This window comes from Neovison vison, chromosome 12 (genome assembly GCF_020171115.1).
Source record: "Neovison vison isolate M4711 chromosome 12, ASM_NN_V1, whole genome shotgun sequence".
NCBI lineage: Eukaryota > Metazoa > Chordata > Mammalia > Carnivora > Mustelidae > Neogale > Neogale vison.
Window position 1 is genome coordinate 53,077,801 of NC_058102.1, and position 21,915 is coordinate 53,099,715.

The window sequence follows — 21,915 nt, forward strand, 5'->3', positions numbered from 1 at the left end:
TTACAGGGTTGGTTTATGGAGTATAATTAACCTTACATATAGGTTCAATGTCTCAGAACAATTTTTAAGCAGTCAGAATTCTTAATTTGTTCTGGTACATCATATTTTGTTATTTTTATTGGGTATTTTGAAAGGCTTTGAAGAGCCTTTAGTCAAGTTCCTTCAATTTATTGATGAAGGATTTGATGCATAGAGAAGAGGCATCACATAAACACCTAACACATAAAACCTCTGATTCGGGGATGCCTGGGTGGCTCAGTTGGTTAAGCAGCTGACTTCGGCCGGGTCATGATCCCAGCGTCCTGGGATCGAGTCCCACATCGGGCTCCTTGCTCAGCAGGGAGCCTGCTTCTTCCTCTGCCTCTGCCTGCCATTCTGTCTGCCTGTGCTCGCTCACTCTCCCTCTCTCTGACAAATAAATAAAATCTTAAAAACAAAACAAAACCAAATAAAACCTCTGATTCGTAACCAAAACTCAAAAGATTTTAATCTTCAAAACTGGTAGACCTCAAGAATATTTTGGACACATGGATAGTCAGAATCATGGGAGAAAGGGAGGAAAAAGGATTGGTTAATGGCTGCCAAGTATATATGTAGACCTGGGGATTAGAACATAAGTTTTAATGGAAAATTGAGGGGTGTAGTAAGAGGTTGCTTCATTTGATATTTTATTTATTTATTGTTTCTTTGGGGGTTTTTTTGGCCTTGGATTAGGAGATTTTTTGGACATCTTCACACTGTTTCTTTTCACCAGTGAGGCCTTTTCTCCTTTTTTTTTCTTCAAAAAGACTTTATTTACTTATTTGAGATATAGAGAGAGCATGAGCAGGTTAAGGGGCAGAGAAAGAAGGAGAAGCAGGCTCCCCACTGAGCAAGGAACCTGATGTGGGACTCAATCCCACAGCCCTGGGATCATGACGTAAATTGAAGGCAGATGCTTAAAAGACTGAGCTATCCACGTGCTCTTTTCTCCTCCTTTCTGTTCTTTAAGATACATAACAGAATGTTTCTTGATTGCCTAATTAAAATTATTCTCTCCTTACACTGTAAATTTTTCCCCTTTCTTATCTTACGGTAAAATCTTGTGTTTCATCTGATTTTGTGCCCTAATGTGCCCTAAAGTATCGGAATCAGCTTTAAAACACTCTGGTCAATTGTGGCTATGCCATTTACCAGCTAAATGATCTCAGCAAGAAACATCTTATCTGAATCTTGGTTTCTCTATGTATAAAATGGTTATACTATCTACCTCATTTTACCTTGTCTTTTCTTTTTAGTATATGTGCTGCTTTTTTTTTGCTAAGTAATGTTGTTGGATGTAATATAAAATTGAAAGCAACTTGTTATTTTACCAGCCATCAGCGGTTGCCCTTCTCTTCCTACAGGTGGGTAGATCATTGAACATGGCCGTGGTTTTTGGATTTTAGAGATGGTAAACACCTTTAATCCTATACCTGTAAAAATTGTGACTCAGTACATTTATAAACTTGGTAAGAATGTATTAAATATTATCGCTGTCCAGCAGCGATAATAACGACCCTCCGACTGGTTGGGTTTCAAAAAAGAGCTTTATTTCCTATGGCCATTGCTTATATAGGGGAGCTAAGCCAATCAGCATAGACAGCGATATGCATCCACCAATCTTAAGCTTGTTACCAAGTACCCACAGCATAGCAATAGTTCAACAGCCAATAGGTAGTACTTCCTGTTTACGATCAGTCACTCTAGACATACCTTCAGGCAAATCCCCAGGCGCCATTTTGCAAAACTCTGTGGTTGACGGATCTCCGGGCCCCTGGAGCATCCGCCCTCGACAGTTCCCCCTTTTTGTTTTATGGTAGAAGGAAAGACTCAGCAGGGGTCGTGCCTGTCTTAGGTTGTCACAAGGCCAAGAATATCCTTACCCGTCATTGGATCATGATGCTTATAGGATCATGTCCTGTCTTAGGTTGGTATATTCCGCCTATGATCTTACCCGTCTTTGACTACCGATCCAGCATACTGAGCCATACCTGGGGTGACTGTCCGGACTCGATGGATAACAGAGCTTGTTTGATGGCAATGGTGTCTCTTACAAATCCTCATCATGGGGCAAATGCACCATAAGCAACACACCACAGCGAATATCAGCAATCCACCCATGGATATGAACCCAAACCATTGCTTCCCCCATCCTACAACATTTTTCATAAAGGCAACAAATTGAGATACTGAAGCTACTTCTACCTTATTGGCATTAACGTTAACAATATTAGCACGAAGCTGTATTGTCAGATTCTCGAATCTGGCACTCCAGTTGCCTGTAAGCATCTTGGATAGTTCCCTGGAATAATTAGCTGCTCGAGTGAAGTTATCATATGCAACTGGAGTAATGCAGAGTCCAGCATCTGAGCGAAGGCATCCTACAGTCAGTAGTTGTATTACAATGTCCATTTGTTCTTGTAACAAGTCAATCCGCTGATTAGCAAAAAGAATACCCGCAGCGAGATGATCATTAATTTCACTCTGGGTCTGTAGAACTTCTGTGGTATTTGTAGACAGTTGATGATTAATCTCCATGGCTGTAGGAATAGCAACGTCAAGTGCAGTAGCAGTGGCAGCGGCGGCAGCAGCGGCGGCGGCAACAGCTGTCACCACGGCAGCGGTGATATCAAAGTCTCTCTTATGTCTCAGCAAAAGTGGAAGGTCTCCCTCTGGGACAGAGACGGGCATAGGCAAAAACACTGCAATACGCATTATCATAGTAAATGAAAAGCCTGTAGCATTCCAACATTGTGTAAGGAAGCAAATGTTCAACGTACAGTTCAACTTATTAGAAATGGCTGTACTGTTACTGACAAGAAACATAAAAGGGGGGCGAATACAAACAGGAGTAGGCAAAAACGTGATATTTTTAGAACAAGTTTGCACTTCAACACTCGTTTCAAACGTTTGGGAAAAGTTGTGCTTTTAAGAGGAGTAAATTAGTAGCTAAGAGTGCGGGGTAAGTAGCAGAGGAAGACGTTAAAGGGAGTGAATAGGGCCAGGCTTTAATAATGGCCCAAAGGGTCTGTCCTGATGTCATGGTCAGGAGTGCATGGATCATCATCATCTGGGTTATCGTCACCATGGCTGCCGTCCTTTTGGGCTTCTGCCTCTTTTGGTGCGGAGTGTAAGACTGGCTTGACTAGCCGTTCAGGGACCCAAATAGGGGATGGAGCATTCTCTGGAAAGACACAAACAGAGCCTCGGCTCCAGATTAACACTTGGTCTGGACCCTTCCATTGACCCGACAGAAGATCCCTCCAAAGAACCTTAGGTTGAGAATTGCCTAGTGTGCACCAATGTCTTTCGGCGGCAGTACACTGGTTTTTATCAACATTCAAGAAATTTAAAATGTAGAGGATAGTGGATAGTTTGTCTTTTGGGGATCGGAATGTATCTCCTATTCCCCCTTTTTGTTTAAATAAGGTATTTTTAATAGTTAGGTGGGCACGTTCCACTATGCTTTGACCCTGGGGATTGTAGGGGATACCAGTGACATGAGTGATTCCAAATGTTGTCTGTTTTTAATTGTTTTGGTATCCCTAGAACAGAGAATGAATGCAAACAATGTGCAATAACATCTTCAGTTTTTTCTACAGAATGCAAGGAGGCCGTAATAAATCCAGAGATAGTATCAATGGAAACATGAACGTATTTTAAGAGTCCGAATTCGGGCATATGTGTTACGTCCATTTGCCATATGTGATTAGGGAGTAACCCCTTTGGATTGACTCCCAAAGAAGGTTGAGGGAGTAAGAAGACACAGCGTTCACAGGATTTAACTATATCGCAAGCTACAGCTTTAGTAAGTTTGAATTTTAATTTTAAGGTAGAAGCGTTCACATGGAATTTCTCATGAAAGGTTTTTGCTGCTTCTATAGAGTTAAATATATGAGGATCTTTAGTAGCAGAATTGACCAGGAAATTTCCCAACGAGAGGGCCCCAGGTAAGTTAGAATGTGCTCTTAAATGCCCTATAAAAAAAAGGATGCTTTCTGTTCCAAATAAGAACTTGTACAGAAGAGCTAGTAGATATAGTTCCTGCTGTTTCTAACAGAGATAGTGCATATACTACATATTTACTATCAGAAAATAAATTGAAGGGACAAAAGGGGAATGCCTTGAAGACCTCAGTGACTGCTAATAATTCCACACGTTGAGCAGAGGTAGTGGGAAACAAAAATGTATTAATTTTCCCATCTGCCATAAAGGCGCCAGTTCCATTATTGGAACCATCAGAAAACACCACAGGGGCATTATCAATAGGTTTTTGGCTGGTTATCCTTGGGAAAATTATGGGATGTTCTTTCCAGGGTGGGAGGGATAATTATTGTCAAATTTAGCAGTAGTACTAGTCATGACATGGCCCCAAAAATTCAAGATGCCGTTCGGATAAGTCTATCTACAAAATCTGCGTATGGTTCATTATTTCCCTGGATAACTTTTGACAATTGACTCTGTAAATCACCTGGTGCCTTGTATGGTTTTCCATGCCCTAGCGGCAGCAATAGCAATTTGCAAATACACTGCAGGTGAAAAATTGATCTGATTTTGATTTCCCGAAAGCTGTCCTGTACCAGTCAGCATTTCTAAATTCCAAGCTCCATTCCCAGCTCCTGCATTACGGCGAGCAGTTTCCATACTTTATCCTGATTTGCTATTTTCCACATAAGATATTGCCCTCCAGACAAGCAAGCTCGTGCTAGATTACTCCAGTCTAAAGGTGTTAGGTTTTGTTCTGTGAGAGTCTCAAGTAAGGTAATAGTATAAGCAGCCTGAGGGCCATAAGACATGACTGCATCTTTTAGCTGTTTTACTTGTTTAATATCTAATGGCTGATACATGCGATTCCCTTGCTGATCTTGAAAGACTGGTAGGGCTAAGCCCAACTGTTGTCCTATTGAATTCCAATCAGTGACGTCATGTCTATCGTGCGAGCAGGCTCCTGGGCAGCTACAATTTATTTCAGGATTATAAGGTGGGGGAGCTGAAGGCTGCAACGGTTCACAAGATAAGCTGCTTAATTTTTTTGCTAATTCATCCCCTGAAAGTTCTTCTTCCTCTTCTGAAGAGGTCCCTATAGTTGAGGCCTTCCATCATTCCTCTTTTACTTCCTCCAAGACCTGTTCCCCTGCTTGTAGGCTTTCTTTTATAATCTCAGGGGGTTTGGGGCTAAGCAAACAGGATCGTATGAGAGCCCATATAGCGAGTGTGCCAGATGGAAGGGGTTTCTCTTTATCAACCTTGTAAGGAAGGCACATGGAGTTCCAGTAGATCCTAGGCCTTGATTACCTCTCTCTTTATTGCTGGCCGGGAAATGTGAATGATGGCTGGGCAGAATTAGCAATTGTGCTATGTGGTCTCCAGGGGTAACAGAAACAATACCCGTGGGGATGAGGCAAGAATTTTAATCTCACCTGTAAAGTCAGGATCAATGACTCCGGGTGTAATCTGTAATCCTTTCAGTGCGCTAGAACTTCTACCCAGTAGTAATCCTACAGTTCCCTCGGGTAGTGGTCCACAGACAGTAGTAGGTATTGGCTGAACTCCCATATCGGGAGTTAATATTGCTCTGGTGGAGGCACAGAGATCCAGTCCTGCGCTTCCTTTTGTTGCTCTACGGAGCTGGAAAGGGGATAGTAGCTCTGAGGGATTGTCTGTATGGCCCCGTATATTTGTGGGCCCCGGGACTGTGGGCCCTGTTTTTCGTTTTTTGGCAGGGGATTCCCTTGGCCTAAGATCCTCCCCTAAATGTTCCCATTGTGGAATGTTTAATAATCCTTCATCTAGGAACCAAGGGTTGACTCCTTCTATGGTGCACAAGAACGCCCGAGCAGTTCTCATTTTCAAAGGAGTTCCATTTGCTTTTAGCAACTCCCGCAGAGGCCCCTCCATACGTATTCTTGAGACCTCTGAACCCATAGTATATCAGGAATAAGTAGTCAAAAAGCAAAGAAAAGACTAGTCTGCTATCGTCACTAAAACAGTGAGCTTTCTCAAGATCGTCACTAACACCAGTGAGCTTACATTGCAATCGTCACTATAATCAGTGAACTTTCCTAAAACTTCTCTGGCCAGAATTTTCTTCTAAATAAATTCGTCACTTACCTCCGTGCACTGTTAGAAATGGAGAAAGGGGGCTTCCGGGCGAACTTGAGCCGCCCCCTCCAGCCGCGGTACCGGCAGCAGCAGCCCGCCGCCCAGATCTGCACAAAGTACTCCACACCGAACACCACGATGGTTATGATTTCCAAGATGTAGAGTGCTCCCTCTGAGCTCTTCTTGTATTCCTTGATGGTGGAGAAGACCGACAGCACGAGGCAGGAAAAGACCAGCAGGAACATGTAGGCGTGGTAGATGAACGCCCAGCCGCGCGGCCGCTCCAGCACGTTGTACAGGAAATTCTGCAGCTTGGTAGAAGGCGTTGCGCTTCCGGGGCTTCCCGGTACCCGCGCCTCCTGCGCGCGACTTGCTCAAGATGCTGCCCCGCTTGGGAGCCTCGGAGCCGGCGATGAGCAGCGCGCCATCCCGGGTGGAGTCCGGTGTGCCGGGGTCCAAGCCCACGAAGCCCATCTTGAGCTTCTAGGGTCCCGGTACGGGCCACCATTTATCGCCGTCCAGCAGCGATAATAACGACCCTCCGACCGGCTGGGTTTCAAAAAACAGCTTTATTACCTATGGCCATCGCTTATATAGGGGAGCTAAGCCAATCAGCATAGACAGCGATATGCATCCACCAATCTTAAGCTTGTTACCAAGTACCCACGGCATAGCAATAGTTCAACAGCCAATAGGTAGTACTTCCTGTTTACGATCAGTCACTCTAGACACACCTTCTGGCAAATCGACAGGTGCCATTTTGCAAAGCCCTGCAGTTGATGGATCTCCGGGCCCCTGGAGCATCTGCCCTTGACAAAATATATTTTCCTTAGAAATGTCACTATGTGGGCACCTGGGTGGCTCCGTTGGTTGAGCGACTGCCTTGGGCTCAGAGGTCATGATCCCAGACTTCAAGGATCGAGTCCCACATTGGGCTCTCAGCTCCTTGGGGAGTCTGCTTCTCCCTCTGACCTTCTCCTCTCTCATGCTCTCTCTCACTCATTCTCTCTCAAATAAATAAATAAAACCTTTAAAAAAAAAAAAGAAATATCCCTATGTTACCCCAATAACCTTAATTTTATATTAATTTCATGGAGATAAACAAACTCAATAAATATAAATAGAGTGGAAAAATTATCAACTTTATGGCTTATTAAGATTTTTATTACATGTGGCCTTATGAAAATAAACTAAATATAGCAAAAATCTTTCAATGAAATGGCAGAGGTTAGGTCTAGCCCTGGCTCTGACTTACCAACTGTTAGGCTAAACAATTTCTAAACTATATATATAGTTTTATCAACATTAAAACTTTCATAAGCTGATACATTAATAAATAATAAGGACTTTATCTTTAGGAAGCTATACATATCATCTTCATCATAACTTGGTAAGGGAATATAGATGGCTCCTTTATGAAGGATGTAAGGATGGCTACAACTTGTTCTTCTTCCTGCTGGTCCAGATTTTCAGAGATATCAGTAAGATCCTTCACAGTTAGCAGATTATACACCTGTAACAGTGGAGAGATCAAAGACAGTGCTTGTACCTGTTTTTATTTTGAAATATCCAGGGAACAGAGAGAAATATGATCATCATCATCAATCCTTTCTTTCTTTCCTTTTATTTTTTTTTAAAGATTTTTTTATTTGAGAGAGAGTTTGCAGGAGAGGCAGAGGGAGAGGCAGAGAGAGTCCCAAGCAGACTCCATGTTAAGGGTAGAGCCCAACGTGGGGCTGGATCTCACAACCCCGAGATCATGACCTGAGGCAAAATCAAGAGTTGGATGCTTAACTTACTGTGCCCTCAGGTGCCCCGATCACTAATCCTTTCTTGAGTACTTTCAAGTTGTTGGTACATTAGAGAGAAGTTAAAATTTTTGTTTGTTTATTTTTAAGTTTTTTTTTTTTTTGTTGTTGTTCTAATGATATTAAACCTACCTGGGAAAATGTTTCCAAGGAATAATAAAACTAAAATTACCAAGGGTTAATGAAAATATCACTCTATAGGTAAAACTAGACCAAATATAGGAAGGAGATCTAAATTGTCTCTGTGTTTGGTGAATACTTAATACCCTGACAAATTTAGGTAGAATTATTGCAATCTATTAACCTTCCATTTCTATATGGCTTTGTTCTTGGATAGAAGAACCACACAGGTACATAAATGACTAAATATAATCTATATTCAATAGAACAATGTTTACACAATTGCAAATAAGGGCCACTTTTTTTTTTTTTTTGAATAGGGATGACTTAAATGAAAGAAGCAAGAATCCACAGAATGGAGCCAAGAGGCCTGGATATTTATTTCCTAAGCTGGAGTTAAGTCAAGTCCTAATCAAAGGACTTTGAACCTTTGACTGGATCTCAGAATTGCCATGGATCAATTATGCCCATGTGACTTTTCTCCCCCCTTTTGAACAGGAGTGTTAGTATGCCAGTTCCACCATTGTATGCTGGATGCGTGGAGGTAAATAACTTAAGTATACTTTAGTTCAAGGTTTTCATATCTGGAGGAATTGCAGTTGAGGAACTACATCCAAGAAACATCATCTGTACCTGGACCCAATTTAAATGATGAAATTCAAACTTTGAGCTATTGCTATTGGGAAATGGGACTTCTAGGAATTTGGGAGGAAAGTGAGTGTATTTTACCTGTGGGAGGATCATAAATCATTGCAGGTCAAAGGGTAGACCATGAAGACAGCCTCCAAAATTGCCCCCAACATCTCTACTTCCTGGTATTCATGCTCTTATGTAGTTTCTCCCGGAATGAATGGGGTTGACATCTATAACTAATAAGATTTTGTGGAAGTGATGGTGTATAAATTCCAAGGCTGGGTCATAAAATATATTACAGCTTTAGCTGTTCTGGAGGAAATCAACTGCCATGTTGTGGGGACACCCAGACAGCCCTGTGGAGGAGCCAATGTGGTGAGGAATTAAGGTCTCCTGGCAATTATATGAATAACATATCTCAGAAGTAGACTTCCAAACTCAGTCAAGCCTTCAGATGATTGAAGCACTAGCTTACCTGTTGACATGTGGACTGACATGAGGGATCACAAGCCTTCAAATAAGTCACTTTGGGATTCTTAATCCACAGAAAGTGCATACAATAATAACTGTTTATTGTTTTAAACCACTAAGTTTGGGAAAGATTGCTCTGCTTCAGTAGAAAACTAACCATAAACACCCTCCAAACTTCTTCATTTTTTACTTTGTTCTTGAGTAGGAGAACTAAATGGTCACATAAATGAGCATGCATCATCTATACTGAGTGAATGAATATTGGGTGAAAGCAAGTGACTTAAAGATTTTCACAACTTTAAGAACCCAATTATCCAGTTATGCTCATAACCCTTTCTTACCTCTATAATGTACAAAGCTGTGTAATGCAACTGAAGCAACTAATAATTTATATAAAGACATAAAATGGGATATACATAAAAATATTGAAAAGTAGACTGAATTCCATCAACATAAGCTAAAAAAAACCACTTAGAACAGGCTACCATAAATACAGAGTATATATATAAAAAAATAAGCCATTCCTTTGGATGCCTGGGTGGCTCTGTTGGTTAAACATCTGACTCTTGATTTCAGCTCAGGTCATGACCTCAGGGTCATGAGATTGAGCCCTCAGTGAGGCTCTGTGCACAGTGTTAAGTCTACTTGAAATTCTCTCCCTCTGCTCCTCCCCCTGCTCTCTCTGTCTCTCTCTTTAAATAAATAATCTTTTTAAAAAAGTAAGCTATTCCTCCAAAGAAGGCACCAAGGAAGAAAATTCTCTACTTTTCAGGTGAACTTCCTCATGCCAGCTTCTAATTCATATAGAGAACTCTAGTCAGAGAAATATGTCTTTTATGTAAAAATTATTATGCTATAGGAAGATATTTTGACCTGTCAATAAAAGACAAGGTTGAGAAAAATTTTGATTATACTCTCCATTCTGAACAATGTTCATTTTGATAATTAGAAACAGGATAGTGATTCTTGATATATTTATCTTACGATTTTAAAATTTAATACATATGGGGCGCCTGGGTGGTGCGGTTGGTTAATCACTCTTCTCTTGTATTTGACTCAGGTCATGATCTCAGGATTGTGAGATGGAGCCCCGTGTTGGGCTCCATGCTCAGAAGGGAGTCCGCTTGAGATTTTTCTCTCTCCTCCCTTTGCCTTTCCTGTTGTGTGTGAGTGTGCTCTCTCTCTCCCAAAATGAATAAACAAATCTTTAAAGAAAATGTAAGACATATAAATGAATTTTGAGAAGTAGAAGCTAGAACAAAACCAGAAGGAACTTCAATATTACTGAATTATCCTCCAATATTGATAAGTAATAATAACTCCCAAATAGGCAAGTTAGTCAGTTGATCTGCTTAAATACTGATGCATAAGCCTATGAAAGCTATAGAATTTGCCAGTGATAACTTTTTGACAATGATCAAATTCTAATAACATACCATTTTTCCTGCATTGTACTGAATATTTTCAAAATATGAGTAATCTGATTTTAAATAGGTTAGAAAAGTTGTTTCTGAGATTTCCTTTCCTTCTGATAGTTTTTTCTACAAAAACCCCATGTTTGAAAATACTCTTTCCTAATTCTAATATTTCATTTTTTATTTTTCTGAGCTACATGTGATCTCTTATTATAGTCCCTCTAAAATGACAGCTCTCTGAGGACAGGGGCTATGATTGTTTACCACTATGTTCCCAGCTCCTAAAACAGACCAGTACATAGTATGCCTGCAAGATGATGATGATGATGTTGATGAAGAAATTAAAGATCAACACAATACACCAAATATTATCACTATGAATTAATATAATTCTAGAAAAAAAAGAAGAGACTGAAAATTTTAGTTAGCTTGTGACTCATAATTGCTGACAAAGCTGTAGTAGGTCATTTTTTTTAAGTTGAAGATAATTTGTGAATCATTTTCAGTTTCATAGACCACAAGAATTTTAGGGATAGAAATAGTTAGATTGGCTGGAAAGTACAGGAATTTTGCCTGTAAATATCAATTTTATAAAAAGCTTACTTACTCCATTGACCAAAAATGATTTTCTTTTAAATATGATCCATATTATGTAATACCTTGGGAACTTATTAATTCTTTTATCTTTTTTATTTATTTCTTTAAGATTTCATTGATTTATTTGACAGAGAGAGAGCAAGAGAGAGCACAAACAGGGGGAGGGTCAGAGGAAGAGGGAGAAGCAGGCTCCCTGCTGAGCAAGGAGCAGGATTTGAGCTCGATTCCAGGATTCTGGGATCATGGTCTGAGCCAAAGGCAGGAGCTTAACTGACTGAGCCCCCTGGATGCCCCATTTTTAATTCTTTTTTATTTTTTAAAAATTTTTAAGAATTAAAAAAAAATTATTTTTATTAACATTTAATGTATTACTTGCCCCAGGGGAACAGGTCAGTGAATCATCAGTCTTACACATTTCACAGCACTCACCATAGCACATACCCTCCCCAATGTCCATCAGCCAGCCACCCTATCCCTACCCCCTCACCCTACCCCCACCCCATAAGAGATCAAGACTCTCTTATGATTTGTCTCCCTCCCAATTCCATCTTGTTTAAATTCTTTTTAAAATAAGGCCATCACCTAAGTGGTTAATTGTAAAAGACATAGTTTTCATTAATATTATTGTAAAGCATGAATAGTTGAGAGTTAGATTTGATTCTCTAGAAAAAAAAGAAGTTCTGTCAGGGAAGAGATCAGAGCTTCTGGGCAGTTTCAGAAGCTCAGCTATGTCATTTACTTCTGGGTAATCTTGCACAAATCTCTCAAACGTTCTTTTTGTTTCTACATCTTAAAATGTGTCTGTTTCTCCCTGGGATCTAGGGAGGATTGCATGAGAAAATGTACGTGAGAAAGCTCAAGAAATTATAAAAAATTAGACAATGGTGACTATTTTAATACTTTACTCCCAAGAAGGGCTTCTCCTGCCTCCTGTCGCCTGCCGCCCTTCCAACCACCCCTCCTGACCGCAAGGCTGCCAGGAACTTACCGAATCCAGGGACAACTCAGCCTCGGGCCATGCCAACAGCACACTTTTGTCCACACCACGGAGGGTGCACAGGGACTGAGGAGAAGCTGAAACTCTCAGGTGGGCGTGTGAGGCCGGGAGACTTTGTGGTGGGCGGAGGCTCAAGTTCACCTGTGAGAATGGAAGGAAAAGTCAGCCAGACCTCTACCTTTGCAATCCTGCAATCACCCACCTGTCCCAAGTCATCTTTACCTTAGCTTTTTAGTACTGCCGATGTGTCAAGCCGGAACCTCCTTTCTCTTCTGCGCTTCAGTGTTGAAAAGGTTTATTCATTAGCTCAGTCTTATCCTCCAGGCACAACTGATACTTGTACTGGTAAGGGGTAAATAGCTTGTTTGACTTTTAGAGCCTGTCTTTACCTCTGATCTGTTACAAGGCTATTCTAGATATTTGTATTTGTCCTTCATGTTTTTGGAACTTCTGAGTCTTAGCATCATACATACATCAAGCAATTGAATTAGTGGAGTAAGGCACCATGGACACAAGATTGAATTATGTTCGATATGGTAGCAATTTGGCATGATTGAAGAAGTACTCTCCTAGGTGCCTGGAGATTTGGCTCTGCCACTAACTTGCTGAGAACCCTTAGGCAACTCATTTAATTTTCTGGACCTTTTTTTTCTGAGGTAAATGGACAACACATATGATACCATTTATTTGTGTTCGGCCTCACCTTGTTGGCTAGGCAATTTTCAATCTCAAAGCTCTGTGAATCTCCCATAACTTTGTCATCTGGAAAAATGGTAAAGATGAACAGTCAAGGCATGTCCAACTCCACAGGGAAGGGTAAGGAAAAACTGCCTTTTGAGGGGATGTGGAGAAAATGAGACAAGATGGTCATGAGTCAGAACGCTGTTGCTAGATCTTAACCCAGTTTAGAACTGTACCTACATATTCAGTGGCATGATCTCTTTAATGTCATTCTAATTATTTGGTGAAATTAATAGGCTAATGTGTTCCTTTACAACTTCACTTGTAGAAAAAGTAAAAGTTCCTTACACTCAAGTCTGTGTCTGATTTTCCACTTAACTAAGACAGTAACCAACTTATGTAAGAATAGCTCAAAGTTATTCTATATATGTATATATGTACAAAATATTTTATAAAGCCTGCTGGAATTAGTTAAAAATTATAGAATAAGGAACTTCTTATATATGTCATATATATAATGATATATAAATATATAAATTTATATATAAATCTGTATGATGAATGGAAACCATCTTATTTAGACTACAGGCCAGAGGTGATTCTCAATTAAATACAGAGCTATAATTTATAACATATAATCATAGAGCTCACTTTTTTTCCCCCAAATATATGTCTTTTCTATTGTGGTAAAAACACACATAAAATAAAACTCACCATCTTAACCATTTTAAAGTGTACAGTTCATAGTGTTAAGTATATTCACATTGTTGTGAAATGGATCTCCAAAGCTTTCTCATGTTGCAGATCTGAAATTATGCTAATTTAACAACAACTCTCCTGTTTCCCCTCCCCCTGCCCTTGGTTAACGACCAAGGCAGTATCATGGCATTCATATTTTTGTCCCATTGGAGGGATCATGTTTTAACTTAGACCCCTAAAGGAAATAAGTTTTTCCTCTAACAGGAGGGTAATTTAAATCCTTGTATTGCCATGTTTGGTGTTAAAAATAACTTAACAATAGTTAAGAATAGTTAAAAATAGTTAGGAATAGATTGAAACATCACAAAAATAGAGAAGTTATGGCAGAATTTTTTTTTTCAGAGAATATTAGAAGGAAAGTAACCTTTTAGTAATGAAATTTGTGAAGGCTTTGTCATTTAAAATCTGAATTCTGAATTTAAAACAGACTCAGAAATAGTTCTGAAATTAGTAATTTGCAACTTGATGTTAAAACTGCGGAATAGTATAAGAAAAAAATATGAATAAGCAATGGAAAAGGTTGAATTTAGACAGACTGTGAACAGACTTGGTTCTTTTAACTAATAGAGTCAAGGATTTTCCGTACATCTTTACGAAGAACAAACTAGTAATTAATAACATAATTATAATGTGTCATTAAAACAGTTTTATTATAAATACTTGTGAATTCATTGAGTATATAAAGAAATTCCCTTCAATTATTAGCTGAGTTACTTGCATTACTTTTTTGTGATGTCTTCATGAAGGAAATAATAAACTCTTCCTCATATTATTATGTAGAGATCCTTTTCTGAACGATGCACAAATTAAAATATCAGGAAAGAAAAATCAGTTAAACATATAATGTTTTAAGACATTCATCTACTTTTAGAAATGTGTTATATATTCCATTATTATAAGAAAATAGAAAAAACAGGCAACATAATGCACTAAAAAGGCACCCAGTGGGGTCCACTCTCTATATCAAACTCTCCCTACGTAAATATTGGGATAATTGATATTCAAAGCTGGCAGCACTCTTTAATGTTTAATTCAGACAAGTGTTAATTTTTAAAAATATATTATTTATTCATTTGAGATATGCACGAGCAGTGGGGAGAAGCAGAGGGAGAAGCAGTCTCCCCACTGAGCTAGAAGCCAGAAGTGGGGCTCAATCCCAGGGCCCTGAGATCATGACCTGAGCTGAAGGCAGACCCTTAACCAACTGAGCCACCCAGGCACCCCCACAATTGCTAAATGTTGAAAGTACTAATTAGTTCCTTATTTTAAATTAAACCTCTGCTGGTATTATTTCAATATGGAAAATAAAAAATATAATTGACATTTTACTTTTCCAGCTTGATAGAGAAAAGAACTATAAAAACAAAACAAAATAAAACAAAACTGTAGGGCACCTGGGGTGACTCAGTCGGTTAAACACCTGCCTTTGGCTCAGGTCATGATCCCAGAGTTCTGGGATCAAGTTCCACAGGGAGTCTGCTTCTCTCTCTGCCTCTCTTCCCACTTATTCTCTCAATCTCTTTCTCTCTCACATAAATATATAAAATCTTAGAAAACACACACACACAGCTATGGAAAAAAATCCCATTGTTAAGTTTAGCTTTGGGTTGAAGCAGAGTTTGGTGAAATATTTCAGAATATTTCAGGCCTTAATTTCAGTTAATTACAAGAATGCTCATGGGTTCTTTTTCTGGTGATTTAAATCCTGACATGATTTAATTGGGATAGAAAATAATCCTGGTTTCCTTTCCCCCAACTTATTCATGGAGTGCACTCAAATTCACATGTGAGTTTCCCAGTTTAATGCCTGCAGCACACACAGTATACGTCTTCATTAAGCATTGAAGGGAGAGAGCCTTTCCAGAAGGAATAAAGCTACCCCAGAGTCTGGCATAGGAAAAAAACGGTCCATCATTTTTTTCCTCCCCATTATCCATGATACTTAATTCTCTTCTCTGTAATACAAATATTAAAGATGACCAATTCAAGTTTATTGTTAGGGTTAAAAAACAGAAGGAAGCTTAGATTTTCAGAAGTTTCTAATTTAAATGTCAGATAGAAGAAACACATTAAAGTGAAAAAAAAAATTGCCTTCGCAGAGTGCCTGACACACAGGAGGCAATCAAATGTATTTGTTGACTGTGTTGAACAAAAATAATGTTAGAGTCATAAGGAGAATGTTTATTTTCTTTTGTGTCCTTATTATAAAGGGATAATGGGAATAATATCCTCATTTGCAAACTGTCACTGAAGTGTGAGGCTAGATGTGTTGGGAAGGACATGGAGGGACATATTTAGGGATACTCATTGTCTCCTAGTTCTATAGTCACAACATCTGTTCCTGATCTGATGATGTTCCCCTTAGCCATGATCTGAAATGAAAATCAACAAAAAAGCAACCTTTTTGAACCCAACACACTTCTCAACATCTTACCACCAACATGACTGGCTTTTGATTCTTGAATCTCTGCTAGAGAGAATGAACTGCATGAAAATGAAAAAAAAAAAAATCACGGGAAACATGGATGAGAAAGGAAGATGGTGATGCACAGGTTAACCACTTTTCCTGGCCCATTAATTTTTTCTTGAAAGATTTTATTTATTTATTTGACTGAGAGCAACAGCGAGAGAGGGGACACAGGCAGGCAGAGTGGGAGAGGGAGAAGTAGGCTTCCTGCTGAGTAGGGAGCCTGATGCAGGGCTCAATTTCAGGACCCTGAGATCATGACCTGAGCCGAAGGCAAATGTTTAACATCTGAGTCACTCAGGCCCATTTCCCACCCCCACCCCCCTTAACTACTTTTGTCTACTGATAAACTTCAAATATATTTCGTGTCCTTATTCTTACCAGATAATAGAAAATGAGCTCCTTTGGTTCCCCAGTGGCTTCCCCATTGAGTATATAGTATGCCTTGATAATCTGAGTTTGGCCACAGGGCAGGTTACCAGCCACAGGTTCCAGGTGGACATAATTCCCATGTAAGGAGAAAACATGCTTTGCAATGTGCTGAGTTGTGTGCTGTTCCTCTCGGAAGCCATACAAAGTTAAAACACAAGTCAGGTCGCATGTGGTAGGCCTGATAGAACAGAAAAACAAAGAATATCGTCTTGAAATTCTTCACTTTAGCTTCCCACCAAAATGAAAAGTTAAAATTTTGTGTCTTCCCTTCTAACATATACCATGCATCGTCCTCAACCCTGTTGACCACCAAAGAAACAAATGAGCACCTTCTCAAATTTCCATGATTAAAAGGAAATAATCTACAAATAAATCTCTTTTGCTCTAATTCTGCTAAATCGTCACGATATATCTCTTCTTCTGTGGCTCAAGGCCAGAGGAACAATGACGTCTCAGTGAGAATGATAAATAAATGTAGCAAGCAGAAAAGAAGATATTTAGATAATAGAAATCCCTTGTAAGTTGCTTTAATTAAAATTATGTATATTATGTATACATAATGTATAGTGTATATAATATACATATACTATGTATATGTATATTATGTATACATAATGTAATGTATATTACATTACGGGTATATTATATTATAGGTTATGTATATTAATGTAATATTTTATAACTGTAAGGGCTTCAAATTGTTTATCAATAATCCCAACAAATTCTCATCTATGCTTCTAATCACTCTTATGACTTTATTTTCAAGATCTTGCAGTTTCTGGACCTTTAAGCCTTGCAAATATTATTTACCAGATAATTCCATTTATTTTCCTTGCAGTGGTTGCTCCTTAGCTATTTTATGGGTACACTTACTTTCTTTTTCTGAATTTACTAGGTATATTTTGTGGATCTTTCTATTTGTTCTCATGATAAAGTTTCCATTTTTTAATTATTGCTCTTAAATATATTATACTAAAAGTTTACAGCTCTGTTACATCTATCACTATAGAGTTTTAAATATAGGGACACTCTACTCACCTTTTCAATCTTAGGGAAGATCAACTATCTAGTACATAAAAAACTTTAAGCATCATCCCATATTTTAAATTGAATTAACATGTGAACTTTGGAAAATGGAAATAATTTCAATGTTATTTATCTAAGCTGGAATCAATAAATCATTGTCTTTCACCACTCCTTTGTTTGAGATTACAAGCACAAAATCTTTTTGGTTGTAGAAATCTTTTGATTATCATCATTTGGCAATATATATTAAGTGTGTGTGTGTGGATTCTGATGAGTCTTAAAATTATCTGAGTGGACATAGAAAAAAAAACATAAAGCAAATTACATACCTATTGAAGAACTGATACGAATCAGGACCAAATCCTATAAGACTTTTTTTGGCATAATACATAAAAGTTTAAAGATAAGGCTAATGAGATGATCAGTCACTTTGATAGTATCTCTTCTACGTTTTTGTTATTTGTAATTAAATTTTTAATTCCTAAGTTTAGTTCTAAGTTGGGTAGCTTCTTATTTCTCTCTCTCAAATACAGTATGTGTGTGCTTCTTCACTTCTGAATAAATGATTGGTATACTAAGGTTTCTCTTCGTCCTCAGGTTTTTTTTTTTTCTTTCATACTTACCATGACAGAAATTTTGTTACCCAAGATAGTAGTAGTATTGATTGAAAACCGTACAAGTTGCATTATAAAGATAATTTGCTTCATTTGCAGAGATAAAGACAAGTTTATTGGGGATGGGCACATATTTCCCAACCACCAGAAGGACATAAAGAAGAAAATAATTTGATAGATTATGTGGATAATATTCAGAGAAGACAGAACTCATGGGACCAAATTCTTTTGCTACCATAGCTGAAAGCAAAAGCAAAAGCACATTCAGAAAATGAAAATGGAAATATTTTCCATATTTAGTACAAAATTTTATTTTTTTTCCCATTTGTAACCTCACGTCTTTCACCTTTTTCTTCTTCTTCTTCTTCTTTTTAGATCCTCAGGTCTTTTTCATCTCCTGAAACAAACCACATAAGCTGCCCACAAAAGGTGTTTTTTTTGAGAAAAATTATATGTATTTTAAAGAAGTAATTATGGAATGGGTAAATAATTATAAATGCTTAAAAAAGGGGTAAAATTATTAGTTAAAATTAACATGTAAACCTTAAGTTTGAAAGTAATTTAATAATAATGGCCACAAAATTTAAACTATTATAGTTCCTATGCCTAAAATTAAAACTACACATATCCAGTCTAGACATATGGGAAGGAAAAGAAAAAAGAGAGATAGAGGGAAGCAAACCATAAGACAAGTCTTAATGATAGAGAACAAACTGTGGGTTGATGGAAGGTGGTGGGTGGTGGGTGGTGGATGGGCTTGATGGGTGATGGGTTTAAGGAGGGCACTTGTGATGAGCACTGGGAGTTATATGAAAGTGATGAATCATAAAATTCTACTCCTGAAACCAATATTACATTATATGTTAACTAAAATTTAAATAAAAAATTGAAAGAGAAAAAAATAAAAGCAAAACCACTTATCTATTACCAAATAGAACAGCAGGTGTAAAGGAGGATATGGGTAGCCATAAACTGAGACTCATTTGTGAGAAATTCTCTTAAAATTTTGATGCTGTCTGGATATCAGTGGATATACATTTAATGTCAGATGGGTGGTAGAAATGTTTGACATAATAATTAACTCACATCATATTAAGCATCTTAAGCATCTTAAGCATATTAAGCTATATGTTCTGAAAAGAAATAATACCTCTGATTCTCAAAATACTATAGTATGTGCTTGCACATTTTGTCAGTGACATTTAAGAAAGAAAATAGTTTTGCTTGGCTTCATGATTTGGGTCATATTAATTAACTGATAGCATTAACTAGTTGTAGGCTACGTCACTGTGCCCCAAAGATAGGTACAATTGGATATTTCATTACTTGTGAATTACCATATACTCTACCTGTCCAAAGAAGGGGATTCTTCATCTAAAGTGTGACTCCACTTTCACAAACTTGAGTCTGGTTACAATCTTTGTGATTTCACTGGTCCCATTTCTAGTAAATATTAGGTCTAAGAATATGTTGAGACAAGTAAGTTCTCTTGGAAGTTATTTTAGTACTCAAATTCATTTCCTTCCACCTTCCTATGACCCTTATTTTGTCATGGAAAACAAACAAATGTTTATTGTTTCACTCCCTATATTAATTCAGAGTTCAAACCTGTTCCCTCTTTTCTGATCTTGGCTTCCACTTTAAGTTGCATTTCATAACCCATATTTTTAATCTGGAGTATGTTTGATTTTACTTCTTGGGTGATGCAGCTATTGCTGTTGAGCTGAGAGAAATAAAAAAAAAATCAATAAATGTCATACTGATTAAGACCAATAGTCAAGTGGCACATACACCCGAATGTTTATAGCAGCAATGTCCACAATAGCCAAACTATGGAAAGAACCTAGATGTCCATCAACAGATGAAAGGATAAAGAAGATGTGGTGTATATATATACAATGGAATACTATGCAGCCATCAAAAGAAATGAAATCTTGTCATTTGCGACAACGTGGATGGAACTAGAGGGTATTATGCTTAGTGAAATAAGTCAATCAGAGAAAGACAACTGTCATATGATCTCCCTGATATGAGGACATCGAGAAGCAACATGGGGGGGTTTAAGGGGTAGAAAAAGAATAAACAAAATAAGATGGGATCAGGAGGGAGACAAACCATCAGAGACTCTTAATCTCACAAAACAAACTGAGGGCTGTTGGGGGTCGGGGGTATGGAGAGGGTGGTTGGATTATGGACATTGGGGGGTTTGTACTATGGTGACTGTTGTGAAGTATGTAAACCTGGCAATTCACAGACGTGTACCCCTGGGGCTAATAATACATTATATGTTAATTAAAAAAAAAGGCCAATAGTCACTAAATCTATTATTTTCTTTCTGTTGCCAAAACAACTTCTTTGGGTTAAACATGTTAATCAGGGGTGCCTGGGTGGCTCAGTGGGTTAAGCCTCTGTCTTCAGCCTGGGTCATGATCTCAGGGTCCTGGGATTGAGCCCCACATCAGGCTCTCTTCTTGGTGGGGAGCCTGCTTCCCCCCTCTCTCTGCCTGCTTCTCTGCCTACTTGTGATCTCTCTCTCTCTCTGTCAAATAAATAAAATCTTAAAAAAAACCCCACATTAACCAACCTTCAGGAATTTAATATTTACATCTACTTTATAATCTCAAAGGGTTAGTCTTCAAAATGAGAATTTTATTGACCAGGAAGAGTAATTATTTTTCCTTTTTGGTGGAAAATATTTTGGGATAAGCTTACTCCAATGTCCTCTTTTTAGTGAGTGAGATGGGGTAGCTCAGTGATTGTCAACAGTGATAGCCCCTAGAGAGAAAACTGTAAAGTAACCTGTTGACTGAATTTCTCACAGAACTCTTGCTTTTGGCAATAAGCAGGATGAAATAATTTTCTGCCAATGATTACAGTTGCAAGTCCTGGGACAGGTTTCTCGTAGGTATATCTGTCACATAAGAAATACATCAGGAACTGCAAAAAGGTATCTATATTTTTCACCACCAACCTACCCCAGATCAAATAATTACTCTCTATAGTTACTTATACTTTTTTATCATTTTGGGCTCATATCAACTGAAATATGCCTGGAAAATTTCTTTATCAAGAGGTACTCCTCATTAAACAATTTGAAATTTTGCTGCAATGTACAATCAATTTTCCTTCAGGATTTAAAAAATTTCTCCTTTTTGCCTATTTAATTTTATCATTCTTTTTTTTAGTTTAAATTGAAATTTAATTTAATTTAATTTATTTTCCAATTTATTTATTTTCAGAAAAACAGTATTCATTATTTTTTCACCACACCCAGTGCTCCATGCAAGCCATGCCCTCTATAATACCCACCACTTGGTACCCCAACCTCCCACCCCCTTATTCTGTCATTGAAAAATCAAAACTTGTTGTTTATAATAAATAATAAATTATTTATTTAATAATAAATAGAACATAAGTAAACAAATAAATAATAGAAATAACAAACCCAACATCATAATAGCATGCACACACACACACACACACACACACGAAGAAAGAGCCCTGATAAAACCTAACAATCATGAGCTATATTAAAAACAAATTGTGGGGGAGGAGTCAAGATGGCAGAGAAGTAGCAGGCTGAGACTACTTCAGCTAGCAGGAGATCAGCTAGACAGCTTATCTAAAGATTGCAAACACCTACAAATCCATCGGCAGATAAAAGAGCAGAAGAACAGCAATTCTAGAAACAGAAAAACAACCACTTTCTGAAAGGTACGACTGGCGGAGAAGTGAATCCAAAGCGACGGGAAGATAGACCCCGGGAGGAGGG

General features: G+C 38.2%; 1 pseudogene; it reads right to left on the reverse strand.

Annotated features, from left to right (window-relative positions):
- Window positions 1-21,915, reverse strand: part of LOC122890895 — a 45,112-nt pseudogene that overhangs the window by 7,907 nt on the left and 15,290 nt on the right.